Below are 19,399 nucleotides of genomic sequence, written 5' to 3' on the forward strand. Positions count from 1 at the left end.
AGCCAAAAGTGGAAAGGGGAAGAAAAGATCCAGGTAGCGTGGAGCATGGTTTCCAAGTCTCTGAGGGCTGCCCTGGGGCAGAGGGAGCCCGGCTCCTAATGTGCAGAAGGTACCAGGGCTGAAACATCAGGCAGGCCATATAAGGAAGGCCTTCTCAGCACATCTATGAATGGAATGTCTTAGGAGATGTTGTAATGAAATGACCTCAAACTTCAACGGACAAAGATGTTTTGTCTGCTGGTTATTATGTCATCTTAAAATATGACAGGAGAGTCAGTGGGCCTGAGCAGTAAATAGAAAAATTGGGACAATTGATCCAGCCTAGAGCCTGCAAAGAAAGGAGACAATTAGGGTAGGTGTGATGCCAACAGGGATGGCCACTGTGGGAGGGTGGGGTCCCCAATGGTGTAGACATGAGGAGACAGGGGAGGTCCAGCCAGTGTGGATGTGGGGAAGGCAAGGGAAGATCCAGCTCAGAAACAGAGGAACCTTGATGAAGGGGGTGTGATACTCAAGCACTAGCCCATATAATGCATTTATGCAAATTAGAAACATTGTGCCCCAGCTGGGTGGATGCCACCTTGCACCAGGGGACATGGGTGAGGGGAATGTGAGCTGGATTTTATCCTTTCATTGGCTGCTTCATCCAGCCGTTCAGTTAACAGCCCACACGTTTGTACACGGAGGCCCTGCGTGGCTGCAGTGCCGTTGTGGATGACTGTCCACGAATGACCCCAGCCAGCCCTGCGGGTATCAGCAGGTGTTACTCCAGTGAGGAGACCGGTCCTGTGCGTGGCATGGTACAGGGCCCAGTGGAGGAGACCGAGGTCCAGGACAGAGTTCTAAGGCTAATGGTGAGCTGGGTGTGAGGCAGGGAGACTGAAGTCAAATCCTATTTGTACGGACAGAGGCAACCTTGTAAATGGACAGAGGCAAAAGGCTGAGAGCCGTGCCTTTGGGGCCGTCCATGCCAACAAGACACATCTCTGGTCGCGAGACTTATTCAAGACCCCTGTGGATCGTCCCGCCTGCAGAAGCCCGGCCAGGTTTGGCGGGAGGGGATCACAGCAAGGGCAGGCAGAATGGGCTCGTGGGACCCTTGGTGAGTCCCACTGGGGCCAGGTCTGGCAGGTGCTGACCAGGTACCAGACTTGCTAATCGCTTTGGCTATGCTTTACGGCAGTGTTTTCCAAACTTGAGCAGGCGTTCACATCATCTGGAGGGCTTGCTGCGTCTCAAAGTGTCTGGGGTGGAACCGGAAGACTGGAAATATTTATTTCTAACAAGTTCCCAGGCGATGCCAATGCTGTTGGACCAGCAATCCCTCTTTGGAAACCACTGCTCCGTAGATGTTCTTACCTCCTGAAGCACAAGCGTTCTCCGAGGACTGGCCAACAGAGGCTCCTGTCTGCCTCTCCTTGCCACCTCTGGGTCCTTGGAGGGTCTCCTCACCCCTGATCCCTGAGGCTGGCAGGATTTACCTGCTTCTGCCCTTCTATTCTTGACTTTCTCTGAAAGGACTGATCTTTGTGAGGAAGGATTGGCCACTCCCCACCTGGGCAGTGGGAAGGGGCTGGGCGATCTTCAGTGCTCAGGCAGCCATGGCCCCCAGGGAGCCTGGGCCCTGGCTTCTGGGGCCCGCAAGGCAGGTGTTAGGGATAAGAACTTAGTTACTGACAGAGCAGTGATTGTCCCCCTGACATCCCGACGGAGCTCTAAATCAGTCCCTTTCAGAATTTAGAACGCCAAGTTCTAAAGGCATCAGCCTATGGGCTGGAACCCACTCCTTAGGGTCTCTGTGTCCCCAGCTCGAAGTGAGGCTGCCCCAGATACTCCCTAAGATCCTTTCCAGCTCCGGCCTTCTTGACTCTGATGAGGAAGAGGGATCAGAGGGGAGAGAAGGCCCATGAGGATTTGCTGGGCGGGGGTCGGGGAGGGTGATGTCAGCTGTGGTGAGCTGGGCTGGGGAAGGCAACGTGAGTCACTGGGCATGATGGGGACAGGGTGGGAGCGGGGGAAGGCTTTCACGGGGAGTCATGTGGTCGAACACTGGTGAGAAGGCTGGGGCTGGCAGTGGAGCTGGGGTTTGGGGCCAGCGAGTTTGCCCTGTGCTGTCATTTAGTCTCTGGTCTGGGGGAGGGGCAGTGGGTCACCCCAGAGCTCTGGCTGGATCTTCCAGGCTCTGGGCTTTGGAGAACCACAGGCACTTTATGGGAGTGGCTGCAGTGCAGTGATGGCTGTAGGCCCCGACCCTGACCGTGTGGGTGACTTCGGGAGGCCTCTGTGTAACCAGGCGCTGATGGAAAATTCCCACCTGCAGGGAGCCTGCCCAGCCCTGCCCCACTCTGACCCTCCGAGTTCTGGCTCCAGTCCTGGGGCCACTTCACACATGTGTGTCCCTGCTCCTCTGCTGGTCTCTCAGTGCCTCAAAGGCAGGGATCAGGATGTCGCCCCTTTCGTACCCCACCTCACAGCTTAGCTTAGCACAGTACTGGGCACACAGTGCGGACCCACAGAGAGGCAACTCCTCCTTTAGTCCAAATGCTGCTTGGAAAGAGTGGGAGGTGGAGGCTGAGGGTCTGACTGAGCCCGCTTCCTCCCATCCCTCTCCCACTCGTCCCTTCTCTGCCCTCCGTGGCTTTTGCTGCGACTCCTGGTGCTTTGCTACACTGGTCACCATGCTGAGATGGGCAGGCCACACCCGGGTGAAAGGACCTCAGCCTCCCAGGCTCACAAACCAGGTGGACGCACCCCTGTTCCCGCAGCTCCAAGACCAAGCAGCCTGCGTCCATGGCTTACGCCTCTCGTTGGGAGCGGGCACCTTGCTTATGATCTGTGTCCATGGCTTACGCCTCTCGTTGGGAGAGGGCACCCTGCTTATGACCTGGGTCTGGCGTGGCTAGCTGTGAGCTCTAGATGTCCCCTTCCTTAGCCAGGGCTGGCTTCTCATCGGTGAATTAGGAGCAATTATTCTTGAGCGACCAGGTTACCTGACGCAGATAGGTGCTCCACCAATACTCTGTTGTTGTTCTTGGCATTGGAAATCCCAAGAGCAGAGGACCAAGGGTGCCTGTAGCCCTGGCTTCCTGGGAGCTGGGATGAGCTGGGCCCAGAGCCCTGGGGAGATGTTGGATGGGCATGCAGGCATCCTTGGCCCTTGGGAGAGGAGAGGGGCGTATTGGGAAGGAACCTGAGGCCAGGGGCTCCCGGCCCAGCCCAGGCCGTGTTAGAGATGGAGTGTTCCCTCAGCAGGAGCTTCTGGTCAGGTGCAGACTGGCCTGGGAGGTTATCTGAGGGCACAGGAAATATCTGGAATCTATGGGAATAGGAACTCAGGTCAGAGGTCACCTCAAATTAAAATTTAAAAAACCCGCTGTGTGAAGGGAATCCAAGGAGGTGAAGACATTTGCTCTTCGGAGTCTCCTGAAGCCAGATGTTGGAGGTTAAAATTCTTCTGGGGCCAGACGGTGCGCACTGAGAGCCGCTCTTGGAGCCCGGAGGGGTGGGAGCTGCCCAGGGCACCAAGTGTGATTCCTCATGTTCCCCCAGATACTGGCCCCAGGATTTCCTGAGCAAAGCTGGGTGCTGTGTGAGGACAGGTGCTCTGGGGTCCAGAGCCTCCCCGGCCCCTCGCTCTGGGCTGGCTGCTCCCCGGAGTGAAACAGGATCCGGGATCCCGCTCTGGTCGGAGCCAGGGCAGCTCGTTAGCTGGAGGCTGGGCTCCTGACTTACGGTCTGGAGCCCCACATCTAGGGGCCGAGGTCTTTGGATCTGAGCCTAGAGTTAGGGGCAGGGAATTCCCGGGTCTTAATTGGCATCCGCCAGGCTGGTGCTCACCAGGGCTCCATCTCGGCCCCCGGCCCCCGATCCCCGCCTCCATGAATGATGCCTCTGGGGGTGCGGGGGTCTGGGAGGAGGACAGAGGGTGTCTGGAGTTTTCTCCTGCTCTGGGGCCTCACGAACATGGAGACCGGGAGGAAGAATTAACAGCTCCAAAGGATCATCCTCCCTGCAGCCCCTCCCCAGCCTTGAACCGTCCCTGACCCTGACCCTGACCTCTTCCCTCCCCCGTCTAACCTCACGTGGACCAAGTCTCACGCAAAGGCCCTTTGCAGACTCGGGGGTAACCTGGGAGATGGGAAGCCTGTCTGCCTCCAAGACCTGCAGAGGAGGCTGGGATGCTGTCCTGTCTCCCGAGGGCGAGGTGGTGGTCTCCCGACGGCCCTGGGGTGTCTGAGTTGAGCTCTGAATTGGGGCAACAGGGAAGGGAATGCCCGGTTGTCCCAGGACTAGGGAGACATGAGCTGACCCTGCAGGGCCCCCTCACTCCACGGCCAAGTTACTGCCTTTCCCATGGGAAGCCCAGCCCCGGAGCATCTCGGGAGCAAGGCCATTTCCGGCGGGTCTGAGAGCCTCAGCGTCAAGGTCCTCTCTTACACAGATTGGGCTTAGCTGGAAATTGGCCACAGATGATTCCTACCTCTCCTGGCTTTCTGGAGCGTCCTGGAAGTCCTTCAACACTTCCACATCCTAGAAGGCCGCCTTCCCTCCCCTGCTTCTCTCCCTACCAAGTCTCCTCTGTCTCTGGGCCCTGACTCCCGTCATTGCACCAAAGCCCCCAGTCCAGTAGCACAGTGATGCACAGGACAGGTAGACTTGGAGGTTGGGGGCTGCAGGGCCCACTTCCTGGAAGCTCTGTGCACATCCTGGCCTAGCGATGCCCTTTCGTTGTCATTTAGGGTTGCCGCCTGCTCGATCAGGCCCCAGGTGCTCCCTCAACTCTGTCTGCATTCGCCCCCAGCCCTCCTCCTCTCTGGAACCTTGTCCTCAGACCCCCAAATGCTCTGCGACACACAGAGAACCTTCCTGGGAGCTGCAACCCAGCCTCCATCAGCTGCTCCTATGTGACTGTCCTCAGCCCCTGGTCCCTCAGTCAGGACCTGGGAGTGGGTCATGGACAGCACAGTAAGACGGAAGATGGTAGGACCAGGGTTGCGGTCCCGGTTCCTGGGGGTGAGTGGTGGCCGGTTGAATGAGGGTGGCAGGGCTTCAGACATGGAGAGCAGCTAGGGTGGTCTTGCAGCCACGGTCCAGGCAGGACCTGAGGATAGGGAGTGGGGCCCAGCCCCCGTCTGCCCTACCCAACCAGGACCAGAGTCCCTGGGAAGCCAGCTCCCTTCAGTCCTGCTTTCCTGCCTGCTGTCTTGGACTCAAAAGTAACTCCCTCCACCCAATCGCCTGCTCTACCCTTCCAACGGTAAGTATTTGGCATGTGCCTTACTGTATCTTTTGCAGTCAATTCCTATGTCTGGAGAATTTTCCACATGTGAGTCCCTCCCAGTCAAGGTACAGGCCAGAGCTCGCTTCCGTGCCTCCTGAAGGGCAGTCACTGTGACCAGGATCTGCTGTTCACATGTCCCTGCATGGGACTGGTAAGGGTCCACCACTGGAAAGCACGGCAGTGGGGACATCCAGCCCCTCAGGGCAGCAGTGGCAGCTTGGGGGCCGTCACTAGAGCAGGGCTGTCTGCAGTGTGCTGGCATCATTTTATCTTCTCTGGGCAGCCCCTGTTGCGTGGCTTGGGTATCGTTCTTGGCTCCAAGCGTCCAAGTCTGACTCTTTGGCTTCCTGCAGGCTCTGTGAGCCTCATGATACCTTTTATTTTTTTTTTTTGCGGTACGCGGGCCTTTCACTGTTGTGGCCTCTCCCGCTGCGGAGCACAGGCTCTGGACCATGGCTCACGGGCCCAGCCGCTCCATGGCATGTGGGATCTTCCCGGACCGGGGCACGAACCCGTGTCCCCTGCATCGGCAGGTGGACTCTCAACCACTGCGCCACCAGGGAAGCCCCTCATGATACCTTTTAATAACACTTTTCTGTGTTATCTAGCTGGAGTAAATCGTATTGTTTGCAACTAGAATCCCTGACTGGTTTACCTGCCCTCCTGCAAAGACCCTACCACTCTTAGTAAAACTCATCCCAGAAGGGGACAGAGAAAGAATCTCAGACAATACTAACAGTTATTAAGGCTTCAAACTACCTGGCACTCCTAAGACATGTCCACAACCACTGTTTTATTTGCTCCCATGTAAACCATCTTTGAGTTGTAAGGATACCTCCAAATTCTCCAGAATTAGGGGATTACCTTTTTCTGTAATATTTAAATGCTTGACTTGAGTCCCTATCACACATAAGGCGAGGATCCCAAGATGTCTTCCCTCCCAGTATCTTGGGGACAGTTAAGTTTACTCTGGTATCTTCTGTCTCCAAGGTTCTGCTTTTGCTTGAAGTCTCTACTGTTCTCCTTTCCTCTCTTTCTGTGCTGCCTCACCCCTGCCCAGAATCCCTCTCGCCCTGGGGGGATTCTATTCCCCAAAGGACCACGAACACAAGGCTGAGATCACCAACACAAGGCTATGTAGCAGAATTTACTGAAATTTGGGAGCAAGAAAGGATAGATGACATCACAAAACAACGTGGTAGACCATCTTCTTTTGCTTAAAAAATTTGTATTGTGAAATATATAACACATAGAAAAATACATAAAACATAAATATACACTATAATAAATTATCATAAAGTGAACACTTACGTAACAATCTACCAGGTCAAGAAATAGGGTATTTCCAGCCCTCCAGAAGCATCCCATGTCCCCCTTGTAAACAATCATTATTGTGAAATATTTTATACGTTCAGGAGAGTGTATAAGACAGAGCAATTTGAAGAACAATCATAAGGTGAACACTTGTGAGCCCGTCAAACTGAGTATTACTTGTAACTTACAGGTCTTTTGGGAGCCACTCCCTGATCATACCTTCCTCCCTCCCCCCAACTTGACTTCCTTTTCCTTAGATTTTCTACGCATATACTTTCCCCTGCAAATAGCATACTGTTTAGTGTGTGTATCTGTCAGCACCCTGGCAGGAGATAGACAGCACAAAACAGGAACCTCGGAGAGACTGTTGAAGGGACCGTTTACAAGTTGTGAGCAGAGTTAAGGGAAACTCAGGCAGGATGGTGGGGGGCCCAGGGCTGGTAGCAGTGGGGAGCCGCTTGCACGCTTAGGCCGGAGGGGCCAAGAGGAGGAGCGGTTGGCAGAACCCAGAGGGAGGGCCGTGGTCCTAGGAGATACCCCTGCACTGGTCTTGAAGAGAGGGGAAAACAACCTCCTGTGATGGGACAGGAAGGGGTCAGAGCCAGTACTGCCTGACCTTACTATCCTCCTTCCTTCCATGTCCTGCTGGTACTTCCATTGTCCGGACCCAAGCGGACACCAGAGGGCCCAGTGCACAAAGGAGCCCATCAGCCGCTTGTAGAGGTCAGCCTCCTGGGCTTGGAGCAGGGTGGAGAGGGTCAAGAAAGGATTAGGGGACGGAGAGGGGGCAGACAGAGCCAGAATTGAAACCCCGAGGGGCAAACACCAGCCTTACATCTAATTAAAACGCTCCTAGTGTTAGCTGAAGACTTAGAGGAGATGAGCTGGACAGAGTCCCTGGGCCATGGTGTGGCTTCGGCGCCTGGACAATCTCCTAAAAGCCTTTTCTGGGGACACAGCTGGACAAGCCAATGGGGGAGCAAAGGGAGGCACGGCTCCCCATAGTGGGGCACCTGGCAGGGCTGTGGACCCTTTGAAGATCATTATATCCTGTTCTCAGGACAAATCAGAAACTCCTGTGGGGCGGCCTCCGGCCACAAGGGGAGGGCATGCATTTCACAAGCACACGGTGGAGGCAAGCCCGGGGCAGAGCAGATCTGGGCCAGGCTCGCCCAGGTCTCTGTCCTCAGGTTGGTGAGTTTCCCCACCCCGGTGGGGACTGACTGCCTTCTCTGCTCTGCAGCCATGTCTTCTGGCACCTCCTCCAGTGGTGGCCCTTCCTCCTTTCTGGGTTGGTCCTCCTGGCTCCTGTGTCCTTTCTCTTCCCTTAGTTCACTCTCAGTTTGGGGAGCACCCTCTCCGGTCGTTTCCTGAGAAAGGTTGCCTGGGAGGGAGTTTTCTTGTGATGTCACATATCTAAAAGCGTCTAGGGGGACTTCCCTGGAGGTCCAGTGGTTAAGACTCTGTGCTTCCACTGCAGGGGGCACAGGTTCGATCTCTGGTTGGGAAACTAAGATCCTACATGCCACATGGCACGACCAAAAAAAAAAAAAGGTCTAAGGAATTCCCTGGCGGTCCAGTGTTTAGGACTCAGCGCTTTCACTGCTGGCGTCCAGGTTCAATCCCTGGTCAGAGAACTAAGATCCTGCAAGCCGTGGTGCCGCCTAAATAAATAAATAAAATTTAAAAGTGTCTATTCTTACACATAATTGGTCATTTGGCCAGATGGAGGATTCTAGATTGGAGGGCATTTCCCTCTACTGTTTGGGTGTCCTTCCTGTCTTCTTACATGCCAGCATTGCTGATGAGACCATCAAAACCGTTCTGATCCCTCATCCTAGGCACATGACCTGTTTTCTGCCACCTCTTAAGCTTGCAGAATTCTATCTTTGCCCCTGGTGTGCTTGGCATGGGTCTATTTTCATACCTTACCCAGGCTCTTCTCTCTGTAATTTCAGTTAGTTCAATATTGACTCTCCTTGACTAATCCTCTGACAGTTTAAACCTTTCCTCTCCTACCTTCCATTTCTGGAAGCTGCGTAAGCTTCCCAAGTTTCGTTGCTGTTATCTTTTCTTCTGTTTTCTTCATCCTTCCTCTCTATTGTTTTAGTGAGATGGTGGGGAAAAGTGAAACTACATGTGTGTAAGCTGCCGTTTAACCCAAAACCCTCTTCTTCAAGCCCCCCAGGCACGTCCTCCTCGGTGCGGGAATTCTCGGTGGCCTCCTCTTCCCACAGCCAGCTTCCCTCCTTGTTGCTTGGATGCCTCCCACTCAGTGCCCTTCTCACTTCCCTGCTCCACCACCCACTCCCCCCTCCAAGCCCTCATGCTGCCATGGGGTCCAGGCAACACCCCAGAGGCTTCTCAGTTTCCTGGTCTGAGCCACTGAGGCTTCCCATTCTCCCCACCTCTCCATCCACACCAGGTCCTGGGCCCCTCTTGTCCACTCAAAGATGTGCTGCACCAGACCAGATGACACATTTCTCCCCGACACCAGGTTGGCCTGTGGCGTAGGGCAGCAGGGAGCTCCTGGCTCTGTTGCCCCTTCAGAGGAGCAGCGGGTGTACGCTGAGGGGGATCGAGGTGTGTGGATGGAGCAGACGCTCTGGGAGCCTGGCCACGGCACCCCGACCTGCCCAGCTTTTGCACAGATGTGGCGGACACCTCCGGGCACATTACTCAGGTCCCTCCTAAGCTGCTGCAGCTGGTCTCTGCTGTTTGGCTTCAAGGTTTTCTCTGAAGCTACGGAAAACTAGGCAGCACCCAGAAGTGGAGGGTGGTTAATGGTCTCAGGGGCCACCCTCAACACTGGGGGTCAGGGAGCTCGTGGAGAGATGCCCCCGACTCTCCTCCTCCACCAGGACGAGGGTCCCCGAGAAACTGATTCCCAGGCGCCTAGGGCAGTAACTGGCCCCTTCCTGAATCATAGTCCAGACAAGCCAGTTGAACCCAAGTCCTTGTCTTAGGCTTTGCTTATGGGGTTTCCCAAACTAAGACGGCTGCGCTGGGGACGCGGTGTGTAGCCTTGTATATGGGTGAGTAAGCCCATGTCCTGGGTCACAGACGTCCACTCACCCTTCACCTTCATCCCGTCTTCCTCCCGTCACCCAGTGCCGCCAGCTCCCTCCTTGCCAGCCACACCTCCTGGTTCGGCGCTCACTGTCTTGTGAATGACAGCCACAGGCTCCCAGCTGCTCTCTTGCCCCCGACTGGCGGTCCCCTGCCGTTTCCCCTTACCCAATTGGATCAAGTGGCCACGTGACACTCCAGATTTGGGGAAGTTTGTGGAGTAGAAAAGAAGCCTGGACCTTTATAAATCAAAGGACTTTCTGCTCTGAACGCTTTCCACTTTCCCTGCCACAGGCTGGGCTCCCCTGGCAGCAGGTCCTCAGCTTGCTCTCTGTCTGCTCTGCAGTTCCTTGCATAGGGGCCCGCCGCCCACCCGCTCCGGGTGAGGTGAAGACCACCTCTGTTTCCTTCCTGCCTCCTTCAAGGGGCCTCTGTAGCCCTACCTGAGGCTGCACATAGTTGGGGACAAGGAAGGCAGGAGCTGGAAGACCCCAGAGGGGGCTTCTGCCTTGGGAATAGAGATGGCAGGGCCTGGGGAAGAAGACATGGCTCTGGCCCTGGCTCCGATCTCGCCCAGGCAGATTCACAGACAGACACTCCCAGTGTCCTGTGGTAGGTGCTAGGATAGGGAAAGTACAGGATGAAGTGGGAGCCCCGAGAGGATGTGACTGACTTAGCTGGGAGTGTGGGTGGAGAACAGAGGAGAGTTAGGGAAATGTCCCGACTGAGCTGAGTCCTGAGGCACGAGTAGCTTGCGGCCGGGTGGAGGGACGGGTGGGAGGGGTGGGTGTTGCAGGCAGGGCATTTCCTGGCCCATATGGTGCCTTTGTGCGAATTAGACAAAGGTGCCCCTCTGGGATTATGCAGCCCCGGCCTGTGCACACAGCTTGGTGAGCAGAGCCTGGCCTGCCTCAGAACCCCAGCACTGTACAGCCCCTCTGCCGGCCATTATTCTGCTTACCACAGTGCAGGGGGACCGGAACGCGCCAGAGCTCCGGGCGATCTGGGACGGGCAGAATATTGGCCGCCGAAGATGTCCATGTCCGGATCCCCAGAACCTGTGAATACGAGACTTTGCTGATGTAATTAAATTAAGACTCTTGAGATGGGAGATTAGCCTGGATTATCTGCGTTGGCCCTAAATGCTATCACGAGGGCCTTTATAAGAGGGAGGCAGGAGTGTCAGGTTGAAAAGAGGCAACACAGAAACAGAGGTCAGAAAGAAAGAGATTGGAAGATGCCACACTGCTGTCTTTGAAGATGGAGGAAGGGGTCGCGAACCAAGGAATCAGGTGGCATTTCTGAAGCTGGAAAAGGTAAGGAAATGGATTCCTTCCTAGAACTTCCAGAAGGACATAGACCTGCTGGCACCTTGATTTTGGCCCCTAAGACCCATCTTTGGACTCTTGACTTCTAGAACCAGAAGATGAGCAACCGGTGTTGTTTGGAGCCACTAGTCTGTGGTCACTGGTTACAGCATCTGTAGGGACTAATACAGGAGCCACGGTGCTTTTGGGGAACGGCTGTGGGACCTCGTGCCTGGGGCCCAGAATGAGGTGGGAACAGGGACAGATGAGGGCAGACAGGTAGGCCGGGATGACCAAGGGCCTTCTGAGTCGTAGAAGAGAATGTGGCTTCATCTGAAGGTGGCCCAGCAGAGTGATGTGAAGGGGAGTGACATTTCAGGGGGATCCCGACGTGGAAGATGGGCTGGTGGGAAGTGACCGGAGGCAGTGACCGGGGGCCTGCTGTAGGTGCGGGGATGACGACAGGGCTTGGGCCCAGCTAGTGGCAATTTGGGGCGGCACAGCCTGCTCCCCTGAATGCCTGGAGTCCCGAGACACAGAGGAGGGCAAATTCCTCTTCCCGCAGCCCCTGTCGTTTCCCTTCCTGCCTCACCCGGGTATGGGGTCAAAGGCTCCGGAGGGCCCCCTGAGATAAGGAGGAATAGTAAATACCGAGAATATTCCTGAGGGCTCGATGGGGAGAGGGTAATTGGCTTCCTGTGTGCACACCCACCCACGGCGGGGCAGAGGCTGGCACGCCCATGGCCTTTCTCCTTGCCAGCCTTCTCCCTCGGGGGCCAGCATGGACGCCCCAGTGTGGCCCTGTGGGGGCTGTCTGATGCCAGGTCTCCACAGGTGGCTGCCTTTTGGGGCCACCAGGCCGAGGAGTCAGGCGGTGGGTCTCAGAGGTCTGAACCCTGGGTGGGGCTGCATAGAGGGCGCAGGAAACCCATTTTTCAGTCACACCTGTGATCACTGCAGGTGAAACTCTGGTCACTTCGTGCGAAAGATGAAGATGAATCAAACCAATTACAAAGGGCCTGTGGTGCGCACCGCCCAACCCGTCCCAGCCCGCATCCACCCATCCTCACAAGGGAAGCCGCAGCGCTCGGAACCACGCCAGCTCTCAGAATGCCTGCTGCTTCCCCACCTCTGCAGGCAGCTGTCCCTTCCTCTGTCTGGGCACCTCCCTGCTCCTGGCCTGCCTGCTTAGCCCCTCCTGACCCGCCAGGTGTCACGGCCATAAACATCCTCTCCCCCAGGGAAGCCGCTCCACCGGTGCTGGATCCGGGTCGCCCATCGGGCAGACTGCTCTGGAGGCAGTGACAGAAAAGCCCAACCAAACCGGCATAAACAAAAATGCCACAGGTTGGCTTACGAGCCTGAACTTGCTGCAGACGAGACACCACCCAGGACTCTGACCCGGGGAACCTGGGCCAGGTTTCCTGTCCTCCTCCTCGGGCAGACTCTGCCCTGCGGTCCCAAGGCGGCTGCAAGTGGCTCCCAGACCACGTGCCCCCTTGTTGAATTTTATATTTAAATTTGTTATTCACGTAAATCTATAAATTTCATATTTGTATTATTAAATGGTATTGTATTAAATTTTATTTATACTTTATATATAATATACATTTGTACATGAAATTTATATTTCATATTTGTATATGAAATTTACATTTATATTTAAAAGATAAAGAAGGAAAGAGAGAAGCATTTTAAAAGAAAGTGTTGTCTTTTTCCTCCTCTCCTCTGCCCGCTAGGCTCCTTAGGCGATGGCAGAAGGGGGTTCTATTAGGAGATTACAGGGAAATCTTCATAGGGCTTAGTGGTACGTTTTTAAGAACTAAATGTTCTTAAACATTTAGCTACCCTTGACCCAACAATTGCACTTCTATAAATTTATCCTGGAAATATATGACACTTGTTCAAAATAATACCTGCACAAGGTTATTCACTGTAGCATTATTTGTAATTGTGAACAGTTAGAATAAGGATGAACAGCCATTGATAGGCAAATGGTTAAACAAATTATATATCTTCATATGATGGAATACTGACACTGTGCAGATATTAGCCAAGAATGAGGAATTTCTACAGTGATATGAAACGAGTTTCAAGATTTTCACAGAAAAAAAAAAAACAATCCAAGATGCAGAATACTGTGTGATCATTTACGTAAAAACTGTGAGTGTGTGTGCGTGGGTGCACATTCAGACTTCTGCATAAAATGTAGTATATCTGGAAGGCACAAAATCTGGGCAAAGGTGTGCTCCTCTGGAAAGGCTCAAAGGGTGGCATTTGCACCTTCTGAATTCTGTAGTTTGTCTCATATTTATCTATTCTAAAATAATGATAGTTCACACTTTTAAGCACTTCAGAATAATGAAAACATAAAATAAATGAAGCACTTAGCACAAAGCCTGGCATGCAACAATCCCTGGTGACTTTATCTCGCCCAAGGCTGCCTTGGGGACTCGCCTGTGTTCCTGCTGCATTGTGTACACACCTCCATTCCAGCATCGTATTATCGCAGATAATATACTTTATTGCAATAATTGTTTCCACACCTGACTGTCCAACTGGACAATAGATCAAATATGATTCAAGGGCAGGGACAATACTCTTTTGCTTTATGTCCCAGCACAGAACAGAGGCTCCGGCACCTGGTGGATTGCTGAGAGACCGAACAAATTCACCAATGAATGTGTTAGAGGGAAAATGAAGCCGTAGTCCCTGTTCTTTAGAAGCTCACCGTCTGGTAGTGGGACAAGAGTCACACATGACACATTTCAGTGAATACAGGCCACATACGACAATGACCCTGTGATCCTGGAGATCTGGGGAAAACAGAAGGAAAGATTCTCCAGAGCAGAGAAGGGATTATAGTTGCAGGATGATGCTTGGGTCTATAAAGGATGGGAATCAGGAAAAAGCTGGTCCAGGACAGATGAAGCCTGGAGATCGCAGCAGAGGGTTAGGGTCTCGTGTGCTGGGGGAATATAATGGGGACCCAGGCGGCACCAAGATGACAGAGCAACGCTCAGATGGCTCGCTTCCCTGTGAACTAGGGTGGGAAGTGGCTCACCCATCCTATCCCACTATCCCACAGCCTCCAATCTCAGAGCTGTGCAAGGGCATCGGAATGGCATCTGAGCCTTGCCGTCTGCTTCTCCGGGCCAGCACTCAGAGATGGAGCCGGGGAGCCAGCCAGTCCCCTACTTTTGTCTCTAGCCCTGTGGGAACAGGATTTTGTGTGTCTTTTGGAACCTCAGTCCTAGAATCTGACAACATGTGTGCACCCCTTCCTGTACTTATCCTAAAAACTAGCCAGCCTGCTCAGAATGGTTATTAACATGATTATTCACATGGTCCTGACTTAACCACGTTAGGTCTCGGGGGCTGGAAGGAAGGCAGCACAAGACTTAGGAATACCAGCCTATCTCTCCAACAGGGAGATTGTTTTTGTTGTCTATCGCTGCATAACAAACCACTCCAAAACTCAGTGGCTTGAAAACAACCACTATTTTATTTATATATAGAGAGAGATAGATTTTTTAAATTATTTATTTATTTATTTTTGGCTGCCTTGGGTCTTCGTTGCTGCGTGTGGACTTTCTCTAGTTGTGGCGAGCAGGGGCTACTCTTCATTGCGGTGTGCGGGCTTCTCAATACGGTGGCTTCTCTTGTTGCGGAGCACGGGCTCTAGGCGCGTGGGCTTCAGTAGTTGTGGCACGCGGGCTCTAGAGCGCAGGCTCAGTAATTGTGGCGCACGGGCTTAATTGTTCAGAGGCATGTGGGATCTTCCTGGACCAGGGCTCAAACCCATATCCCTGCATTGGCAGCCGGATTCTTAACCACTGTGCCACCAGAGAAGTGCACAACTATTTTATTATCTCTCGTGGTTCTGTGGTTGATTGGGTTCAGATGCTGGTCTTGCTTGGTGGTCTGTCATGAGGGCCATTCAGGTAAAGGCAGGGGCTGGAGTCATCTAGAGGCTGAACGAAGATGCTGGGTCATCTGGGCCTCTTTTCTTCTCCATGTGGCCTCTCCACCTGGTCCCTTCAGCCATGTAGCCAGCCATCTTACGTGGTGACTCAGGGATCTCAAAAGCGAACCTCCCAAGAAAGAGGAAGCAGAAGCTGCCATTCTTCATAAGGACTAAGGCTGAAACTGTCATGGAGTCACTTCTGTTGAACAGTGTGTGTCACCAGCTTGCCTACATGCAGTGGGGAGGGGACTGCACTGTGGCATGAATGCTGGGAGGTGTGCATCATTGGGGACCACCTTTGGAGACCAGCTTACACAGCCCTGCAGTATTAGTGGGGATAGCTGAGGCACCAAGGAGAGACGTGGTCAGTGGTCAGTGATAGATCCTGGTCTACAGGTCCTTTCAGCTGGGCTGGGGGTCCTGGGCTGACCTTGGCTCTCCCTGGCACAGAGGGAACAAACCCAGGCAGATCTCCTCGTACACAGCAATCCCCTCACCCCATCCCCACGTGCTGCCTGTGCTCAGGGCTTCAGCCCCTGTGCTCTGAATGGATGCTCCTTGACTGTCTACTTTAACACACGGGGAAAAGAAGCTCTGACCATGGCAGTGATGTCTGGTCATTGTAGGGGGAGGCTCCAGGCTCATATACCCAACTGGCTCTTGGGCTGTTCCACTTGGATGCTCCAAAGACACCTCAAACTTAGTGTGTCAAGAGCCAATCCCCCGTGTCCCGCCCCCAACTTCCCTCTTCTGAGGAGGCTTTACCCCAGAGCTCCAAGGTCTTTTGTGCTTCTAGAGAAGATGATTTCAACGGACTCCAAGGTGATTCTCTGGCCTATTCTATGATAGTAGAACGGAAAAATCAAGTTCAATGTCTGAAAGTGCTCTGTTCATTAGTAGAACAAGGGTAATAACCATACCCAGCTCAAGATTATCTCCTGATAAACAAACTGGATAAATTACGTGGAAGCATTAAAAAAAAAAGTAAGTGCTATAACCAAGGGAGGGGCTGATATTTAAGGAAGGGGTATTTGACCTCTGTTAATTTACCTCTCTAGTACCCATACCCCATTTCTGATTACAGAGCCCTTCTTTTCCTTTAGGAAACTCATTCCATGTGGTTTGGATGGGGCAGGCCTGCTAGAGAAGTAAGAACATGCCTCAGGCTTAGCCAATCAGAGACCTCCATATCTCTGACCACAAGGATTGTTTCAGAAATGGGCATGCGACCTCAGATGAGACCAGCCAGAGTCCTCCAAGCCTTTTTCTGCTAGAGCTCTTGGGAGGGACAGTTTCTGTCCACTTGAATTGCTAAGGTAGGTCTGGCCTCCCATGTGGTGAGAACCCTGTTGGGAAATACATAGAGAGAGAGAGAGAGGGAGAGGGAATCCCTTGGCAGTCCAGTGGTTAGGACTCTGCATTCTCACTGCTGAGAGCCCGGGTTCAATCCCTGGTTGGGGAACTAAGATCCCACAAGCCACATGGCTTGGCCAAAAAAAAAAAAAAAAAAAAGGAGAGTGAGAGAGACAGAGACAGAGCTCTGTTGGAATCATTCCAGCCTCTGGATCCAAGACTGTCTGAAGCCACACCAATCCTGAGTTATCAGTTCCATGGGTCGATATATTATCGGTTTTTTTTTATAGCCTGAAGAGCTTGCTTAATTGTGTCTTTAAAACAAACTCTTTTCTCTTCTTTTTCACCAGTCCATGACTTTCTTCAAGCCCTGGCTCAAATTCTCCTCTTCCAGGAAGCCTGCTTGAATCACCCCATCGTGTGATATATATCATTCAGATTACATTACCTAGTGCTGGTTTTGTCTGTAATATTATAAATGTGTTGGGTCCTCCCAAGTAGCGAAGGAGCTTCTTCCTCCCGGAGGGCGGGAGTGTGATGTGAGAGCGGTTTCTGCACACTGGGATGGAGTGAGTGAATGTGTGAAGACGTGGGGGCCTGTGTAAGGTCAGACCAGAGGTGATGTGTGTGCCTGAGTGTGTGGTGAGCGAGCATGCGCAGGAAGGAGCAGAAATGCAGGCTCCTCAGGCAGCAGCACCAGTTCAGGGACAAGTCCCTGCAGGGCTGGCAGGAGTGTCCCTGCCTTAGCCTCGAAGCCCAGGCACATGTGTGGCAGGAGGACCCAGCAGCACCTTCTGCACCCAGGGGCTGGGGCCTAGCGCTGTGGTCTTGGGCTGGGACTTGCTTTATCATTATAGCTCAGCGTTCTCTTTACCCACAGAGAATTAAGCCCCTTCCTTTCTGCCTCCCCAGTGCCTAACCCAGGCCCTGGCCTGTTGTCAGAGCCCAGTGGTTAGAGTTAAAGGAATAAATGAGGGATCTGGATCCCCTCCTGCAAGTAGCCCAGGGAGGAAGTGAAGACAGCCCTTCTCCAGTTGGGCACGTCAGATGCTCTGCAGGTGCTGTTTTCAGAACCCCCTTCCTGTGCTCTCTCTCCCTCTGGCTCTCTGTAGGTTCAGGTGTCCCTGCCTGAGACAAGCGCTGCTCCCTCCCCTGCACCAGCTTACAATCTGTTAAATCTCAACTTGGACATGGCTTCCCCAGGAAGCCTGCCCTGCACATGCGCACACACACTCTGGGTAGGTGCCTCTTCCAGGGGCACCACAGCAGTGGTCCTGGCATTTACAGAAATGCTTATCACGTTGCATTTTAAATGCCCATTTCTCACCACCATGCCCCCATATTGGAGCCCCCAGGGCTGGGACCATGTCAGATTCTGTTTTGGTTTTATTCCCACTTCCTGGTCTCCGTTTGTTCATTTATTCAACAGCAATGTATTGAACACCCACGAGTGTGCCGGGCACTTTTCCAGATGCAGGAGCTATGGCAGCAACAGTGATAGAGAAATTTCCTGCCCTCCTGGAGTTTCTTAGTGGGGGAGAGAAAACAAGTAAAAAAATACTCAAAACAGATAATTTCAGTGACAGTAAGTGTTATAAACAGAACAAATCAGGGCTTCCCTGGTGGCGCAGTGGTTGAGAGTCCGCCTGCCGATGCAGGGGACACGGGTTCGTACCCCGGTCCGCGAAGATCCCACATGCCGCGCATGGCCGCTGAGCCTGCGCGCTCGGAGCCTATGCTCCGCAACGGGAGAGACCACAACAGTGAGAGGCTCGCGTACCACAAAAAAAAAAAAAAAAAAAAAAAAGAACAAATCAGGGTGATGCCGCGAGAGAGCCTGGAGCGGTCAGAGAGTGCTGCTTTAAGGAGGTGGTGCTTGTGCTGAGACAGGCGAAATCTGGGGGGAGAATATTCTAAGGAGGGGAAGAGCTGCAGAGCTCCCCGTAAGGTGGAATGATGTCCTGCTCCCTGAGTTTGAACAATAGGCTGATGGCTGATGTAGAGAAGGGGTGGTGAGAGAGGCCGGGAGGGGCCCTATTTTGTACAGAACTACAGGCCACGGTAAGGAATCCAGATTTTATTCCAGTAACCACAGGGAAGTGACATGATCTCATTTACTCTAAAAATCACTCTGGCTGTGATGGTAGGCTAGATTGTAGGGGACAAGAGGATTGGGAGACCGTAACAGCCATGTGGGTGAGACTGCGGCAGGAATGGAGATGGAGCAGAAAAGAGGGATCGGGATATATTGAGATGAGTTCACAGGACTTGGGGATGATGGTGAGAGGCCATATTCAGCCACGTGGCTGTAGGCACAGACGAGGCAGAGAGTTAAGATACATGGCCTTTGGGTAACCCAGGGCTGGGGCCTGAGCAAGAGGATGAAATGTCCCGATGCCCCCGACGACCTTGGCCGCCATCAGCCGAGAGCTCTGTCCCACCACTGCCAGCCCCTGGCGTGTTCAGCGCTCAAGAAACACCAGCCCCTTCAGTGTCCGGGGGGACCACCTGGGGATGGGCTAGAAGGGTAAGGTCGTTGTATCGAATGCTCACCTCTGCTCACCCAACCCTCTTCACTCCCCCCCAGCACAGCCTAGAGTAACCACTCCCACATGGAGGACCTGGGAACACAAAGATAACACGGGGTGGGGCTGAGCCCTGGCCCCCAATGTGCTTGGAAGACAAACAGCCCGGCCACAGAGAGCTTCTCAGAGGAGTTCTATTGGGGCGCGTGCGTGTCTCCTTCCTTGTCAGGCACCCGCCCGCCTCTGGAGAAAGGGCTACTCATCCCTCACGTTAGTCATAAATCCCTGTGCAGACCATGGGGCCTTTCCACAGCTTTCCCACTCACCCTGGGCCAGAGCCTAGCACAGAGCCTGGGTCAGAAAGATGCTTCGTAGTTTCTGATTGAATAAATGAATGAGTGGACACATCAGGGCAACCATCCGTCAAGGGATGAAAACCCTTGCTCAGACCTGGCTAGACTGACCAGCCCCTCCGCCATTGCCTCCCTGCAGCGCAGCCGGGGTGATCAAAAGCGGCTCTGGCAGAGCCGGAAGGTCTCCCGGTACAAGGGAAGTTTTTCTTGGAAGGACAGGGAGGGCAGAC

Source organism: Tursiops truncatus, chromosome 14 (genome assembly GCF_011762595.2).
Source record: "Tursiops truncatus isolate mTurTru1 chromosome 14, mTurTru1.mat.Y, whole genome shotgun sequence".
Lineage (NCBI taxonomy): Eukaryota > Metazoa > Chordata > Mammalia > Artiodactyla > Delphinidae > Tursiops > Tursiops truncatus.